The sequence below is a fragment of the Passer domesticus genome, chromosome 8, assembly GCF_036417665.1.
Source record: "Passer domesticus isolate bPasDom1 chromosome 8, bPasDom1.hap1, whole genome shotgun sequence".
NCBI lineage: Eukaryota > Metazoa > Chordata > Aves > Passeriformes > Passeridae > Passer > Passer domesticus.
Window position 1 is genome coordinate 43,993,009 of NC_087481.1, and position 17,239 is coordinate 44,010,247.

The following is a 17,239-nucleotide window of genomic DNA, read 5'->3' on the forward strand; positions in this document are numbered from 1 at the left end:
TCATATACCGTAGTGGAAGTTACTGTTTGTACCATATTATTTATGTATAAGTCTCAGGGTGCTTTTTGAAACTTTGAGGCTCTTGCACTTGGTGTTTGAAATACCAATCATACCATATATTTGATAACTTTATTTCTAGCTTTTGCAGTTTGCCATATAATTGTGCCATAGCAGCTTAGTTCTCATGGAAAAATACTAACTTCTAGAGGAGAAGCTACCTGTAGTTACCATTGCTAACAAAGTAAATAATTCAGAGATGTCCACTTGAATCTGCAGCCAGCAAGAATCACATTTCTTGATCTTGAAAGGGAAATCAGAAAGCTGCAGAATCACAGCATACGCTGAGTTGAAAGGGACCCACCAAGATCATCAAGCCCAACCCCTGGCCCTGCCCAGGAACATCCCCAAAATCACACCAATGTGCCTGAGAGAACATACCATGTCCATGTGCTTTGTCCAAAGGCTTCTGGAGCTCTGTCAGGTTTGGTGCTGTGAACACTTCCCTGGGGATCCTGTTCCACCCTCGGCAAGAGTGAAGCACCTTGTCCTGATATCCATCCTAAACCTCCCGTGACAGCTTCAGGCCATTTCCCCAAGTCCTGTCACTGTCACCACAGAGAGCAGATCAGTGCCTGCCCCTCCCCGTATGACTTCCCCTCAAGAGGGGTGTGACTCATTTTAATTCCCTTTTATTATGTGACTATGAGAGTGTGCATTAATCTAACCAAATGCCTTTTTTTCTCTCAATATAACATACTGTATCTCCATAGTAACACAATATAAATAAAACCATTTAATTTGTGAAATTATATTTTTAGAATAGAATTATAGTATATAATATAATTTTTTCTCATTTTGCATTTTTCTTCTAAATGCACGCAAATATTTATAAAGAAAGCCCTGTGACTTAGCTATTGTAAGAGCATATATTGTGGCACTATCCAAATAACTGACAAGGTATGTAAGATCAGGGAATAATGAAAAGCAGTCACCTCACAACCAAATTAAAAATCGCTCTTTTCTGCAAAGTATGCTAAATCTCAGGATAAAATATCTCAGTTGTTCATTGGTGCCAATAATCAAAATCACCTCATCTCTCCTGGATGCAAGGATCACACCTCAATTATTAAATCACAGCTTTATTACTTCACTATGTTCTTTATCTTGGTGTGTCCGAGAATTTAAATCTTCCAGTGATTAATGATCTTTTATTCTATATTTGAATTAACATAGGTCCAGTTGTTTTAAGCCAATGGTATCATTTGTGCTTCAATAATTCTTTTCCTTTCCTTGTGTTAATACCCCGTGAAGCACTGATTTATTTTCTCTAAACAAGCCAAGATCATATTATATCAAACTTTATTCTGCCTTCAAATGTTGTTATATATTGTTCTTTTGTAGGTACTTTTCAGGTCAAATAATAGAAGAGCTCTAACATCAAATTACTATCAGAGTGCCTTTTTTTTTTTAATACAGCTAACTGTTACAGCTGGTTTTGTTTTAATAACAGATGACTAGAACTGTTTATTGTGTTGCAGATAAACTTTAAATAATGTCCAGTATTCTGGTATTTTTTTTATTTTGCCTGATGTATCTGTGAACAATTTTTACTTTTTTCTTTCTTTTACATTAGTGACTCACAAATGTGTTGTGACTGTTCAAATGTTGAACTCCAAATGCATCATTATTACTTTCTTTCCTAAATGCATGGCTTTTTTATACCTCCTTTGTTCATTGAAAATATCTTTTACTTACTATGGCTAGATATTTCTCCACTGTGCCATTATTAGTAATATTTGTTCTAAAGCCTATTTCTGAAAGGTCAAAATCTTCCATAAAGACAGTAAATCTTCCCTAATGCTAATATTTCTCTTTGTAATAACATTAGGGAGATCTTTATCCAACACAAATTAAACTCCAGGGGGCTAAAGCAGACAACATCACCCAAACCTTTTCCTTCCCTAAATTCTTTTTTTACTAAAATTTATCCATGTTATCTTCATCCTTTTTTTAAACCTAGAACATTATACATTATAATATTCTTTCACTACCCTGCCTTTAATTTCTAGCTTGCCTGAACAATGTGTACTCTTCATATTTATGTTGCACCCTATTATTATTACCTCAGCTGGGCTACCCTAATTATGTCTGGCTTGACACCTTGCATCATAATTCAGTTCCATCTCTTATGTTGTTCAGATGATTTTAATTACTATATTAATATTTCTGCTGCTTCTCAGTAGTCTCAGGTGGTCACCTAGCTAGATTAGGAATATTTCATTTAAGGCACTGGTCACCTGACTACTGCTGTCACCAGCTTTTTCTCCCTCAAATTACTCAAATAACCCTTTCCCTGTAGCATCTTCACTGATTTGTGCCACTGCCTGTGGCAGTCTGAGCAGCCAGGGGTGGAGCAAAGCAGATTCGAAAGCAAATTCCCACACCCTTCTAATAGGGGAAATCCACAGGTGTGAAAGGGCCCTAAGAAAGGAGAACAAGAAGAAAATAACAGAAATTCAAAGTCAGTAATTTTGAAAGGGGGGTCCCTTGCTCATAAGAGCACTTGTGTGTGGAGAGAGCTGGTGGCTTCCTTCACCCCCTGGTCATTCACCTGCTGAGGGTTTCCATGGTCTCTGGAATTGGTTTCCCTTCATCCTCCTCTGTAGAGGAGCTGGGTTTTTAGGATGATGGGGGTTTGACAGAGCACTGGCTTTGATGTTAGGAAGAACAGAGACTCAGATGTTTGCACAAATTTCTTTAAGACAATGATCAAATATTGATCAGTTAATAAAGATATCTCTGAGAATACCAGGCTCTCAGAAATGAAGCTGCTGCCTATGATGCTGCATAATTCCATAATAATGTGCTATTTTAAATTGTTGTCGGCAGGCAAACCCTTGTTCTGGCAGGAAAGTGGCAGCATGCGCAACAGCTTTTTGCCTACTTAGCATCCATATTTCTACATTTGAAAATGTGAGAAAATTGTTTTATTACTTACAGATAACGCATCAGTTATAGAGGTAGGTGTTTGGGGTTTTTTATTGTTGTTGCTGCTGATTATGTTTTTTTTTTTTTTTTTAATTCTGTAGAACTCTGTGACAAAAATACCTTGTCATTCAAATGAAGAAATAATATCTAAAAATTACAAAGATCTGACTCTGGAATAGAATATAATTATTTGGAGAAGAGAGATTTCTTAAAGGGCTTGCATCCCAGGCAGAAAAAATCCCTATGAAGTCAGATGAAGGCAAATAGTGAAATCAGAGCTGCCAGTGAAGATAAAAATGGTAGGATGTATTATTTGTGCTAACAGTCAAGCAAGAAACATTGTTTTGGTAGGAAATGAATGGGACAAATCTGACCTTCATTATGCCAGCTCCTCTGAAATATTAAATAGAGTCAGTAGTGAAATAAGGATTAAGGCTATTTTTGCTGTCACTGGAGCAGTTCAAAACAGTCTTTGTGGGGACTGAGATCCAGCCATAGGACTCTGTTAATTAAAATAGCCACTATTAAGATATTTATTGCCCCTAATAATCATAGCTATGTAATTTGTACTAGAGTAAACAAATCATGCTTTATAAGTTCCCAGTTGACTATTACAGCCTAGTCTGTCAGCTGTCATTTAGTTACAAAGCCAATTTTCCATGTAGTTTATTTGCATAAACAACAGTTTTTTTCAAAGAGCTTCACAGAAAAAGAAATCACATTAAACAAAATTAAAATTAGGTTAAAGTAATGTTAATAAACTGACAAGCTCCCCAAAGCCCAACTAGTCAAAGATTTTTTAAAAATTTCATGCTGAGTTTTTTTGATGTGTTCACCTCTCTAGGCAGACTTATGCTGTGTTAAAAGAATGATCATTACTGCTTCTTGAATCCTGTTAATTATGCATGTGTGAGCAGGGTTATTTGTAATTGGTCCCTCTCCAGATATTCTCTCATCTCTCTCTGTTTTCATGAAAATTTAAAAAATGTCTACACTGACTATCATTTACTCACTAATATCTCTCTCTGTTTATATATTTCAGGCATCCTTTGCTGATGTGGGCCAGACTGGACAGATATTATCACATTAATTTTATATGGATGGACGAGTTGCATCTGCCAGCTTGGTGGTATTGGGCCACGGTCTGTTTTACCTCATTATAATCATAGACAAGGTGCAATGAATTTTTAGTTCAAATACAGAACAGTTTTCATACCTGGCACACACAGATCAATGTATTCAATCTACTTGAATAAGAAAGAATCCTCATGCAAGGCACTTGAGGACTTTTCACGGGGTAGGAAGCCAGTGGGGTCATTCTGCAATGTAGGTGTTTGGTGAGCAAATCGGATGGTTCAACTTGCTCTCTACAGTCCACTGTAGCAGTTACAGTCTTCCCCTGGTCTTCCTTAACATTGCCCGTGCCTTCACACCTTGTAACACCTACCAGATGGCTATATTTTCTAGGCAGAAGCAATATTTTAGTCTTTTGCACAAACTTATTTATTTTTAAGTAATATAAGCTTTTTTTCCACATATTATCTGAGTATCTTACATTTACTCACATCAGAAAATTTTGAATTTTGCCCCTGAGATATTAATCTCACCAAAGACTAGGTTAGGCAACATTGCAGGGAATCTCATTAGAGGTGCAGTGGCTAAACCATGGTTTTCCACTGGAAAGTACTAAAGGATGGGTTTGAAAATCACCAGATTTCTGTGGAAATCTCTTTTAATGTCCACCAACAGCCCTATGGGACTTTAAAGAATTGTTAACAAGTGAGTTTTAGACAATATCTTATCTCTTCTGTAATATTTGCATTGCTCTACAATCCCTAGTGAGCCTTTAGCTCTTGCATTTATGTTAGATGAGTTTTACTGAGAAAGGAAAATATTGAAGCTGCTGACTAAATAAATGTAACTAGATGGCCATGCACCTTTCTCTCGATGACACTGAGGCAATGAAAATTCACCAGTGCAGATGGCATTTGCAGGTGTGGCAGAGTCACAAGAACAAGAAAGGTCTTAAACTGCCATGAATGGCCTTACCTTTGGGGAAAGAGAGACTTCTCTGTTTTATAGGACATTATTTTTTTCACATGTCATTCAGCATATGCTTATGCAACCAAAACTGGTCTTCTTATTTATATTTCACAGTATTTCGGGCCCGGATTTTCTTTTCTTCCCCAGAGCTTCTTCAGCTGAACTGCTCTTGCTTGACTGCTTCTGAGCCTGCATCTGATTGCAGAGTGACTGTGCTTTCACACGGCTCAGATAAAGGGCCTGCACTGCAGTCGTGACTTGCATGGGTTTGGGTTTTAGACCTTTCTTACGTCTAGACCAGCGGAGATGACGACATGCTGATTCATCCATGAATAATCAAAGTGAATCCTAGACAGTCTCCAAAATAGACTTCCAAGCTCACTTCTGTTAACCCCAAGCTTCCTGAACAATACTGAGATATGGGAAGAAATAACGTAATATGTGTTATGTGCTGAGACAATGAGATGAGACATTACAATGGAGAAGGGAATAAAGTTCAACTTAACACTGCATTCAAAAACAGGAGCTTACCTATTTTTTAAGCCATTTATGGCTTTCAGCTTGCAGTTAAAGAGATCATCCCTGCTGCTATTTTGACACCCAGCTCACTGCTCATAGAATCCTATGAATTCAACTTTGGAGTATTAATTTGTCATTTAGACTATTTAACATACATTAAAAAATGCAGAATGTTTATTTTTATTTTCAACTCCTTTAATAAATTTTACCCTTTTTCTTGAATAATTTTTTTTTTTTACTGAAATGAGGTGCTTGAGCATTGGCCAGTGAAGAGAGGGACACTGGACACTTGCTGGCTTTTGCAGGGCAGTAACTTATGGAAGGACACAGCAGCTGGGCAACTCAGAAGCATCTATTTCCCCCTCATGCAATGGTCCCAATAGAATGTGGGGAGTTTGAATTGAATGATATTTATTTCTGTAATGATTTCAGCACCAAAAACTGTAAATAAAGTGTCACAGTTTGTCTAGGAGACCAATTCATGCCTTTTTTTTAAAATCAGTCTGAAGATATTTTATTTTCCCTGTAAATCGTAAGCAATGTGTCTACAGATTGATGTGTGTCCTTAGTTTTACAGAAAAAAAGTCATATCAGGCAGCATCTGGAACTTATTGTTTATGAATTGGAAGATTTATCAGTATTTGAGACCAAAAAAACTTAACTGTCACATCCATTTTGTTATTACTTCTCAGATGACTTATCTCATATTCTTCTAATATTCAGCCAAAATGATTATTGTGTTTTTATTTGCTGACTGTTACAATTATTTGTAGAGTTTAGAAAAACATATTGTGTCCAGTAGTCTTTTATATTAAATTAAAAATTACAATAGAAGTATTATAGAGAACTTTAAAATAAAGAACTGGCCTCTGTTTACAATAGAGGTTTCTGTGAGGCCTTTTGCACTGCTGATATTTTTGTTTGTTTTACAATTTACAGACACTAAAGTGAGGTGACCTTCCATCACATAAACTGCAATGAAGCTTAGGGGTGGCCTTGGGCTCTGATATCAGCTGCACCTCAGTTCAGTAATCTTATTGTCTCTCAAAATTAGGTCATCTGACAGCCAAGTCCCCATTCTTGCCCATGGGGATATTACATACCCTATCTGTCTATACAAAGAGATTTAAACAGAACTGATCACTCTATATCTGAAGAAAAGACTCAGGTTAACAGAAATCAATTTTTCTACAAATGCCAGGAAAGTGCATTATTACATTTGATGAAATAATATAGTTTCTGGCTTATGATGTAAACCATGCAGTGCCTGTGTATTTTCTTGTATAGAAGAGAAAAATACAAAATTATTTTCTGCCCCCAGCTTTGTACTGAAGAGGCCTGTGACATATTCTATGAAAACTAGCATGTGTAAAGGATTGTGTCATTATATACAGCTGTTAAAGACCTAGAAAGTGAACAATGTGCTACTGACATATAAATAATACCTTCTGTGCACAGTTAAACATTGGTGCTATTTTTGCCAGATTTTAAGCTCTTTTGAGGCCAACTGGAACAGCTGAAATAGAACATTAAAAAAATGTTTTGATGCTGGGGCACAGATGGCTGTAGCCCAATGTGTCAAAATAAATGTTTCATTTTTGGTCTAATGTGCGAAAAATAGACTTTCTCAATTACACCAATAATCACAGGTGCAATAAGTGACTCTGTAGCTAAGAAAAGCGATTTCAGATGGGCATTCAGAGAAATTCTATGTATTCTATGTCCAACAGTATGAAAAGGTAAATTACCTTAGAGCAATGACTTACTGTTTTTGAAAGGGTGCTAACAGCCACAATCAAGCCTGAAGCTTTAATCTTTTATTTGGCAACTGAATTTCACAAACACATGACTGCTCCTTATGATAGAGGTAGTTTGAGAAGATGCTGCAGACAACAGATCTCTTACTTTAAATCAATGACATATGTATGCTTGAACAGACTTCAGCACTTAAACTCTTGTCCAGACTTTTCTAGAAGGCTCTGGTGAATAAACAGAAGAGTCAATCAAATACAGGTAAATTGTTTTCACAGTCCAGATCTTACACGTCACTGGAACTGGATGACCACAACAAACCAGGTGCATCCACCAGTCTCTGCAGCAGCTAGGGGACAACCATCAGTCAGTCTCTTGTCTGCTGTGTTTGTAGCTCAGAGGATGACATCTCCCTGCTGAAAAGGGGCAACCCACCATGGCCAGAGCCACCTCACAGAAATGGTAAAGAGCTCTGAGGAGAAACTTCAAATATCCCAGAGAAAGCAGTGTGGGGGAAGATAGCAGCCAGGTAGGAGACAAATGGCTTCAGCTTCCAAAACTCAGGCGTGGTTACAACTACAGTGCTGGGCTTTGTGAACAGGAGCCACGTGAGAGAGGAAATGGTGATTGTTGTGCTACAGCACAACGGGAAAACAATTCACGTTGTCATAACCAACATTTTACTTCCCATATGAAATTTAAATCCACTCCAGCTGGTGCAGTGACAGTTCTCACAGCCTGCACAGACAGTGAGGGAGTGGGAGGGAGAGAGCAAAGCAAAGCAAAGCCAAGCCGGCTCACAGCTGAATCTGGAAAGCACCTCTCCTTTTCCAGAGACAGTGCCCTTCCAGGCCACTCTACGTGCTGCTGCTGCACAACTGTGGCTTTGCATTATTTCATCTGCAGGGAGATTTCTGCTGAAATTTTCTGATTTTCTGCTTCTGCAGAACCTGTAAGGCTTGAAATGCCTGAAAAAGCCTTTGAATATATTGCAGTATTCATTGTCTTAATCTAAACAACCTGATGTTTCTCATGCATCTTATAATATGCTTACAATGTTCTATGTACCTCAAAACATTACTTTTTCTAGGAAAAAATATTTGGACCATAATAATGCATTTTTAAACAAGCACTAGGGCTGATCCTCTGCTTGAGGATGAGGTGCTTAGTATGGACTTTATATGGGTGACCCAAGAGAGGGCAGGAATGTGATGTACGCAAGAGGGAAAGAACAAAATCATGAACCTGCAGATTGATTTTTAGGCTGTTAAAATGCTTTTCATAATGATAACTAAAGCTCCGACCAATAAAGATATTCCAAGGAGCAGTATGATGTGTAAGGTCTGTGAAGTTTCCTTAGTAGCTTCAGAGGGCCAGCAGCATAAGGAAAAGAAAGCAGTGGGAACAGTCAACACCCTCATCCCTTATGTCTGTGAGAAGGGGATTCTTCAGAGTAGCCACAAACGTCAAAGTGCTTCAACTTCAGGTGGTTATGATAGCTGGCCTGCAATGGCAGCCACAGAGTCAATTCTGTCTACATTCTGCTTCAATTCCAGATGGATAAATTAGGCCAGTAAGAAATGAAGCAGCAGACGATGACTGGTAAATGACCCAAAAAAAGTAGGCCAACAGGATTTCTAAAGAGAGAGAATGTTAGAGCCACAAAACTTGCTAGAGGCGTAGAGAAGTTTTTGAGTGAGTTAATTGTCAGCATCCCTCAAGTTATTATAGAAATTTCTAAAGTTAAGGTTGAGCAATTCAACCTCTCATGTATGAGAAACACAGCACTTAGTTACTCAAGAAAATTACAGCACTTAATTCTGAGTACAGAATTCAATTTCCAAGGATTAATAAGTAAACACCTTAATTAATGTATGACTTTAAAATAATTAAAGTAAGTCCTTTAAGAGATTTAACATCTTTTTCAGACTTTTATTTGTCCTGAATGATCTTCAGAATAATAATTATGTGAGCGTTTCCTATTTGCAATCTTCTACACCAGCCACAGTCAAAAGAGTAATTATAATTAAATTAAATTATTAATGATTTCTGCCTCTAATTGTTATGACTAGATAGACCGTGGTCTGACTCATTTAACTCTTAACTGGAGAAACTCATCAATATCTAATGGTTTATGGAGGAATTTCTATTTGCAAACTACATGCATCTGAAGTAATTTGAATTAGAACCACATGGTTTCAATTCTCCAAAAATAACATATTCTTTACTCGTAAATCAAGACATTTCCAAGGAACAGAAATTTTGTAAAAGGAATTTAAAGTTGCTAATGTATATCTGAAATATATAAAAGATCTAACTTTGTCTAGCCTGTGCAAAACTATGATAAAAATATCACTAATATTATAACTCCCTGTACCTCTGGGGAGATACTTGCAAGTGAAAGCAATTACTGCTACTGGAAAACCTTCTGAGGTTTTAAATTCTTAAATCCTTTTATGCAGAGTTGGATTACCTTTAACACTTAGAAAATTTTAGGATCCATTTAAAGCCAGTAGGAAATACTAAAATGCTCAGAATATTTCAGGTTAGAAGACATAGTCTGAAAACATGATCTTCTTGCTCCAAACAGAGGGAGGCAGTCAAGCTGATACCTCTGTAATGTTAATTTGGATATGTGTGAGTGTGTGTAAATCTCCACAGGTACACGCTGTACACGTGCACACACACATACACACATACATGCAGTGTACAGCTGGCTAACTCCTAAGTGCCAGTGAACGAAAAATGACCTTTTGTACTGTGCAGTCTTCTCAGGTCAGCCTCATCCTCTGGTGAGTGACAGTGGTGAGGCTTTTTCCAGAACAAGCTCACTTCAGGAAGAGACCATCTGGATGCTGTCTGAGCCACACAGAGCAAAGAGTGAGAGGCAGGATGAAATCCAATAGTGAGAGGCAGGATGAAATCCAAGATATAGCAAGGAGCTTTAGGGGCAACACAGGAGTGAAAAATGAAGGATTCAGATGGCTTAGCACAAAAATGAGAAATGATACTTCCTGATAGATAAACCCATCTTTTGGGGAGTGTCAGCAGAGGACATTTCCAAACTGGCTGTGGTGCTTATGTTGCGGTACTCATAAACAAATGGTGACTGGGCAAATAAAACAATTATTAAAAGAAGGAGCAGAATAATTTCAATTCACTTTGCCATAAGTCTTTAATCAGAACAACCTTTCCAATATATGGACATTTCAAAACAAATAACATACAAAATCAAGCAGAGCTACATGCTGCAGAGCAAAAGCATTTTTAAAAAGGAAGAATAAAGAAGAGGACACTGTAGATGCCTGGCACTGAAGTTACACAACATGCCTGAGAAAGGACACAAGTGATCCTGTCATAGGACCCAGCATGCTGCAGCAGGCAGGAGAAACAGAGAGAGTGTGGGAACTGCAGCTTAATTATCTCCCTGGATAAATTCATATCTAGGAGGAGAGGGAAAAAGACAGCAAAGAGCATTTCAGATCACAGCTATGACCTATCCTGTCAGCACAAGACCTGGGGCTGTCAGGTAAGCTGAGGTCAGCACTGAACTCGAGCTGCCTTTATAAAAAGACAAGAAAAAGTGAGTGGAATAACAGCAATGTGAGCAGTCAGTGCACAAACCAAAGTCAGGCCATGAAAACCAGGAGGATACAAGAAAAAAACATTGTGCATGAGGCTGGAGAGAGAGACAAAAAAGGACCATCTCCTAGTGCAGTCCAGGAACAGAAATCCTGTTCATCACAGTTTGAGGAGTACAGATATCCACAGGTACAAATTCTGGGACTTTGTACAAAGAGTAAGTGCTCAACCAGGGCTGTGCCCAGCGAGAAGATGCCCATCTCCCTGCAGTACTTTGGGATCTTGGCACAGGGCTGCTTTACCTTGTTCCCAACAGATTAAAGACAATCATTTTACATCAAGATCAAGTAAACATAGAATAAAGAAGATGAAACTTTGGACTTAGAAACTGGAATCATATTTTGGGAAACTTTTGAGATCTTCAATTTCTCTACTATTGTAAATGTGAAATCTGGAATTATTTTACCAATTACTGGAAAGATAGCAAAATAGAAGACTCTAAAGAATGTATTTATGTATGACTGTCAGCAATACTGAGAAGTTTGTAAGAAGGGAATTAATTAGAAATGTCAAATTCTTCATATAGCTCAAAATTATATCATTATGTGCTAGAGAGAAGATAAGGAAGAGTTTGGTTGCATGCAGACTCTTACAGGATATAGTGATAACATCTAGTTAAGCAAGCACCATTGTGATTTTTGTCAGAAGTTAAGGGAATTTTTAATTATAAACAGTAACTAGGAACTTTATGATGTTGCAGCATTTAAAGATTTTCCATTCAAATGTACAACTTACAAAGAACCTGGAACAAAAAACATTAAAATAACACTTAAACTGAACAGTGCCATGAAGGTCAAAGTCAAGGTTGTTGAAATACAACCCATTTTCAGTGTCCCAGCCTCCATAGGCAGGTAGAGACATTGTCCTTCCTTTTCTACCTCATCTTGACAATACCTATCTGAAAGGAGGATTTTTTTCTGAGGCTAAATCTAGTGAACATCAAATATAATGTAAACTGCCTGGAAAATTTTACCCTGTAGTTCTTATAGCACCAAGGTCAAAAATTTGTGTTTGAAGGGGAAAATACATTGCTAAAAGATATGCTCTCTTGAGGTAAAAATTTCAACATACCATATCACTAAGAATTTTTTATGAAGTTAATTACTTTTGCACATTAAAGGGGAAGTGCTACTTTCAGCTCCTAATCACTGGATCCTTTCATACTTTTGCTGCTAGACTAAAGACCCTCCTGTAAAGTACTTTGTACACATTTAGTGACCTGTGGACAGTGATTAAACCACTTAATTCTTAATTTTTTTTTCCTCTCTTCCCTCTCTCTATAACATGAACACATTGCATGCCTTAAGCATATTTCCAGTTTTCAGCCCAACTTTGAGGCTACTGTCCAAATAGCATCTCATCTTTTGTCATCTCTACTGAGTGACCATTACAACAGAAGCAGGCTCACTGGTCCTGCTCAATAGCCTCCTTTACTCATCCAGGGCTTGTGGTTACACTTATGATCACACCATTTCAGCAGGCACTTGTGCTCCTTCAATAGCCCATCACAACACCCTCTTCCCCTTTGTACTCCATTTCTCCTTCATTTTCACCCGCTTCTCCTCTGGATCCTTCCACCTGTGAATGCATGCCAGGACTTGTGACCCCATGCTATGACAAAAAGTCTCCATTGAATGGGATCTGTAGTTTGTCAGTCTCCAGATTAGGTTCTAAACCATATGCAGAGCTTTGCTGTTCACTGTGCATTTAAGTCTAAGGCCTGTGGCAACCAAAGGAAAGGCTCCTGCCTATAATTTCAACGCTACATCTAAAAGGAAGAAAATTTGACTAAGGACTGCATAAATTAAACATTTCCTTACATCCAGCAGTGGTTGCACAAGGAAGGAAAGCCTGTGCTGAGCTGTTCAAAATGCTTCTTTGTCAGTCTCTTTCATTGTTTCACTGATTTAAATTCAAAACTCCTATTTTCTACACAGATATTTTCTTCTTACTTTGAATAAGGAAAAAGACTTTTGCTGAATATTTTTTCATCCTACAGCTCCAGGGCCTTTGAAATTATAACCTGTATGTTTTGTCTGTATCAGCAATTTCCTCACATCAACCTACAATGAAATATGTAAGCCACTTATACCACAGACTGTTTAAGTCATTCCAGATTTGATTGGCATATTCTGATCTTCCTGGTTTTGTTAAGCAAGTTGAACCTTAATAACACACTGGGAAGATGAACAGGCTAATGAAGCAGATTGCATGATCTGAAGTAATTCTCTTATACATAAAGTTGAGAACTGCTGATAGTAAGAGGATTTTTCTCCCCTCTTCCTGTGGTTGTTTTTCACTTTTGGTGTAGTGCTCTGTTATGCAGCTCTGTGTGATCTACATACTGAAGAAAAATAACATCTCAATGTAACACTGATGATTGACTTTTTGTGTCATTAAAAAGGAAAAAAAAGTAACTTTCCCTCTTTTCACTCCAATAGTACAAAAATATAAAGTGCATGTCCACACTAAGTGGGTCCTTAATCTAAGACAGCCCACCAGTGTATCAAAAGATGCAGAAAATTTTTCCACAGTACGACTGTGTACAACTTATTTTTATCCAGGGGAAAAGCATTGTGGTTGAAGTGTAGTTACTTGGAATGTACTATAGCCCTTGACTGGGTGTCACGTTGCTTGTGCTGTGCTGTCAGGTGGAATACAACATCGTTAAAATGCTGAAATTAAGGTTTCCATACTGGCTCAGAATGGCTGGGGGTTTGTTTTGTTTGTTGCAGCACTTAAACTATTCCCCTTATTATCCTAGAAGAGATTAGCTGGTCATGTAACTCTCTCCTCCCTGCTTTTTTGTTCTCATGTATAGGAACACAGGGAAGGTTTCAGTATGTTTTATTCCAGATGGAGAGGAACTACTCCTCCATGCTGATGTTGTATTCTCATACCATCTTGTCAAAGGGACTGGGATTTTCCAGCTTCTGGCTTGGGCAATGGGCTCAGGGTTAGCAAGGAAGCGTGAGTTTGAAGGAGAGGGACCTTCCTGGAGCTCACAGCAGAATGACCTTTGTATAATGACCTAAACCTGCAGTGAACCTCTCCTGTGTGCAAGGTTAGCTGTTGGCTGGAGGAGCCCACTGCACAGTGCCAGAGACAAAAGCGTGTCCATCCCTCAGTGGCCAGAGCTGGCACATCCTGCAGGCTGGAGGGCAGGGCATGTGATGCTTTTCTCAGCAGCCCCAGGGATCTATTCCATAGGAGGATTTCCAGTATAGGCTCCATTGCAGGGAAGATGGGATTTACAGGCAGCCCATTTGTCAACACAAATGGCACAGGCTTCCAACAGACTGCACAGCCAGGCAGGCACTTTCTGACTTCAGCCTGCTCCTTCTCCTGATAGCAATTATACAACTACTTTTGAAAAAAACCCAAACAAACAAGCAGAAGCTCAATGGAAAGTATTTCAATCCACTTCTTCCATTCTAATACCCAGCACACGGAAGATTTGAAAAGCAGAATTTGCGTTACCAGAAAATTTCAACATCAATATTCTTCTAAGAACCCTTTTTCTAAAAATTCCATGAAAATAAAAAAAGATAGAAAAGAAAACTTACAATGAAATGACTGGCTTAGCTCTAGATGTACACAAAAGCACATTTAAAGAACACTAAATGTGCAGCATCAAAGCCAAAGTGTTAGAAAGCAGCATGAACTCAAATACTGAAAAACAACATCAAAAGACAGACTGAAGCTGTGAATGAAGGTTCCAAAGACAGCCTTAATTCTAACAGTTCCTCAGTTTGGTGTGTTTGACTTTCAGCTTCACTCACACTGTTTGAAATCAGTTTTCTTTTTTGTGATAGCTTCTGGATTTCAAAAGACATTAAAAATACAGGAATTCTGTCATGTGGAACATGAAATATCTGGTTAATCAACAGCTTTAAGCATCTGTGATTCAATACCCAGATTTCTGACACATTACTGGAATAGCTGACAGCACTAATACAGTCATTTTGTATGAGGACAATATTGTAAGTGAATAGTCATTTTGCTAGCAGGTTTTCAGATATTTACTGGTGGCAGAGGAGTCACAAAGCTTGGCTTTCACATCCAACTTGAAAAGATTCATGGACATAATTTTTTCACAGATTCATAACTGTTTCACCTTCCTCCTCCTCTCCCCTAATCATCAGTTGGCCCCAGTTAGTTTCCAGCCTCCAAGTCTCTCTTTCAAAGTTTGTTTCTTTCCTTTCCTCCCCAAGTCACAGCTCCCTACTGACACCAACCTCTCTCCTGCTGATCAGCTTGCTCCATTCCACTTGATCCAGTGCTAGAAGGTCAGTCTCTTTTTGATTTCTTCTGGCCCAGCATTTGTCTCCCTTGTACAAGCCAGTCAGTTATCTCCTCTATTCCATCATGGTGCCTCTGAAGGGGAGACAAACTGGAGCATTTGGCAGAGAAGATAAGAACCAAGGCCCCCTGTTTTCAATCCTAATCCTAGCTGAGAGCAGCTGAAGTGAATCATTTATAGGGCTGGTCCTTTACAGCCCTTATGGCTTGCAGCAGCAGCACAAGATCAGTGAGTGTGGCCCCAGCTGGGGCATACACAAAGTAAGAAGGGAGACATTTCACAGTAATATATTCTGATATTTTTAGTGGCTAAATTATCTGCACTGAACCACTTACTTGATAGAAACAGCAAGAGATGCCCTTTTCTTATTATAGCCATACTGCTCAAAGTTTTCAAATAACGGGCCTTGAAGACAGAACTATTACAAAATCACTGAAAGGTATCGTGGACAGACATTTTTTCATCAAGCCTCGTTATTGAAAACATTGCAGCTGCTTTGGCTGAACTCTAAAATCGTCCATCTGAGGGCAGTAATTGCTGAGGGCATAAATCAAGCTAAATGCTTTACTTTCAGCTATGTTCTAATTAGTGGAGAACAAGGTCTTGCAATGGAAAGAATCAGGGAATAAGTGACTGTAACTGCTTACAGCTCACTAACAAATGGGCTAACAAAAGTAGTGTGAGAAGAATATGAATAATGTGTTTTACTGTGTTCTCTTCTCCCAGAAATTCCCCCTAGTCCCAAAATACACTCTTCCTGCTGCTTTCCTCAGGTGTTATTGAGTACCTGGGAAACAAATCTAGGAATGAATGAAAACACTGACTGTGCTGGAGAATCTTGCCTGGCTGTGTGCTGCAGGTTAAGGCAAACAGCTGGAGCAGTGATGGGCTGATGGGAACAGTCAGTCATTTTGTTGTTCAGACTGCAAGGCACTACACAATTCAAACAGATCAAAATGTAAAGAGACAGCAGTACCTACGGGGTATGCAGACACCATGTTTACAAAGACCCCCTTACCTCACAGGCATGGCCAGCTGCACAACTTCAAGGCAGGATATTTGTTTGAGGTTGAATTGCTCTAGAGTTCGCAAATTTCAACCCTCCCTGCAGAGAAGTGAGCCCTCTTATACTGGCCTGAATTCACTGATAATTGCTTGTTTGGCTCCCTAAAAAAATCAAGTAATAGATTGGTCAGGTAAGGGAATAGGGAGTCACTTGCACCTTCACAGACCCCCTAAAAGGGACCAAAAATCCATGGCTTATAGTCAAGGTAATTTGTAGAGCAAGTTTTCTTCTCAGTTATTCCGTTGCTAATTAGAAAATATTTAACTGTGCACAGGAAAAAAACCCCAACCAGCCAACCCAAAAGCTCCTTTCCTTGTGGAGTTAACTAAGCAAGTAAAAGCTGCCTAGAGCACCAAGTTACTACTGAAATTGCTCAACTGAAGTCACCCAACCTTTAAACTCAGCCAATGAATTCTGATTGATCCAGCTGCGTTCTACAGCTTCTTTCTGAATTGGAAGATGCTGCTACAGGAACTTGAATTTATGTTCTGGCAAGGAAGCTGCTGAGCTGCCAACGTCTTCATCAGCCTGACATTTCTTTTCATAGGCAACAAAAAGTGGGTGCACAGGTGGTCTATTTTTCTTGTTTCCATGCAAAGAAGATCCTATGATAAAAAGGTTACTAGCCTGCTTGTGATGACAACTTTCTTTTTCCCAAATAGTGAAATGTCAGATAATCTCTTCATTGTAAAAAGTCATATAATTTACAGTGGAAACTGCTTCTGAATTTGTGGAGTTGAAATCAGCTTTGTAAGCCTTAACAGTGTCTGCTCAAGACCAATTTCAGATCTTCAGGCATGACAATTCCATACCTTCACACATAACCAACCTGAAGCATCTTTGTAACAGAGCATCCAAAGAGGTTTTCTTCAACTTGGGCTTCTCTGGTTGTTAACTAAGTTGTGCTGTTTCACTCATTTCAGCTA

General features: G+C 38.6%; 2 long non-coding RNA genes across 3 annotated transcripts in view; one reads left to right on the plus strand and one right to left on the minus strand.

Moving 5' to 3' along the window:
• Positions 1-4,115, plus strand: part of LOC135306653 (uncharacterized) — a 30,058-nt gene extending 25,943 nt beyond the window's left edge. Inside the window, exon 6 of the long non-coding RNA XR_010367463.1 lies at positions 3,090-4,115. This is a non-coding gene — a long non-coding RNA (uncharacterized LOC135306653). The remainder of the gene's footprint in view (positions 1-3,089) is intronic.
• A 133-nt stretch (positions 4,116-4,248) lies between these two features.
• Positions 4,249-16,665, minus strand: LOC135306652 (uncharacterized). Of its 2 annotated transcripts, none has more exons than XR_010367462.1 (3): positions 7,317-16,665; positions 5,563-5,653; positions 4,249-5,443 (listed from the first exon to the last, which is right to left on the minus strand). It is a non-coding gene; the product is annotated as an uncharacterized LOC135306652 (long non-coding RNA). The 2 variants fall into 2 exon arrangements; XR_010367461.1 differs by having other exon boundaries at positions 5,563-5,665.
• Between the last annotated feature and the right edge of the window lie 574 nt (positions 16,666-17,239).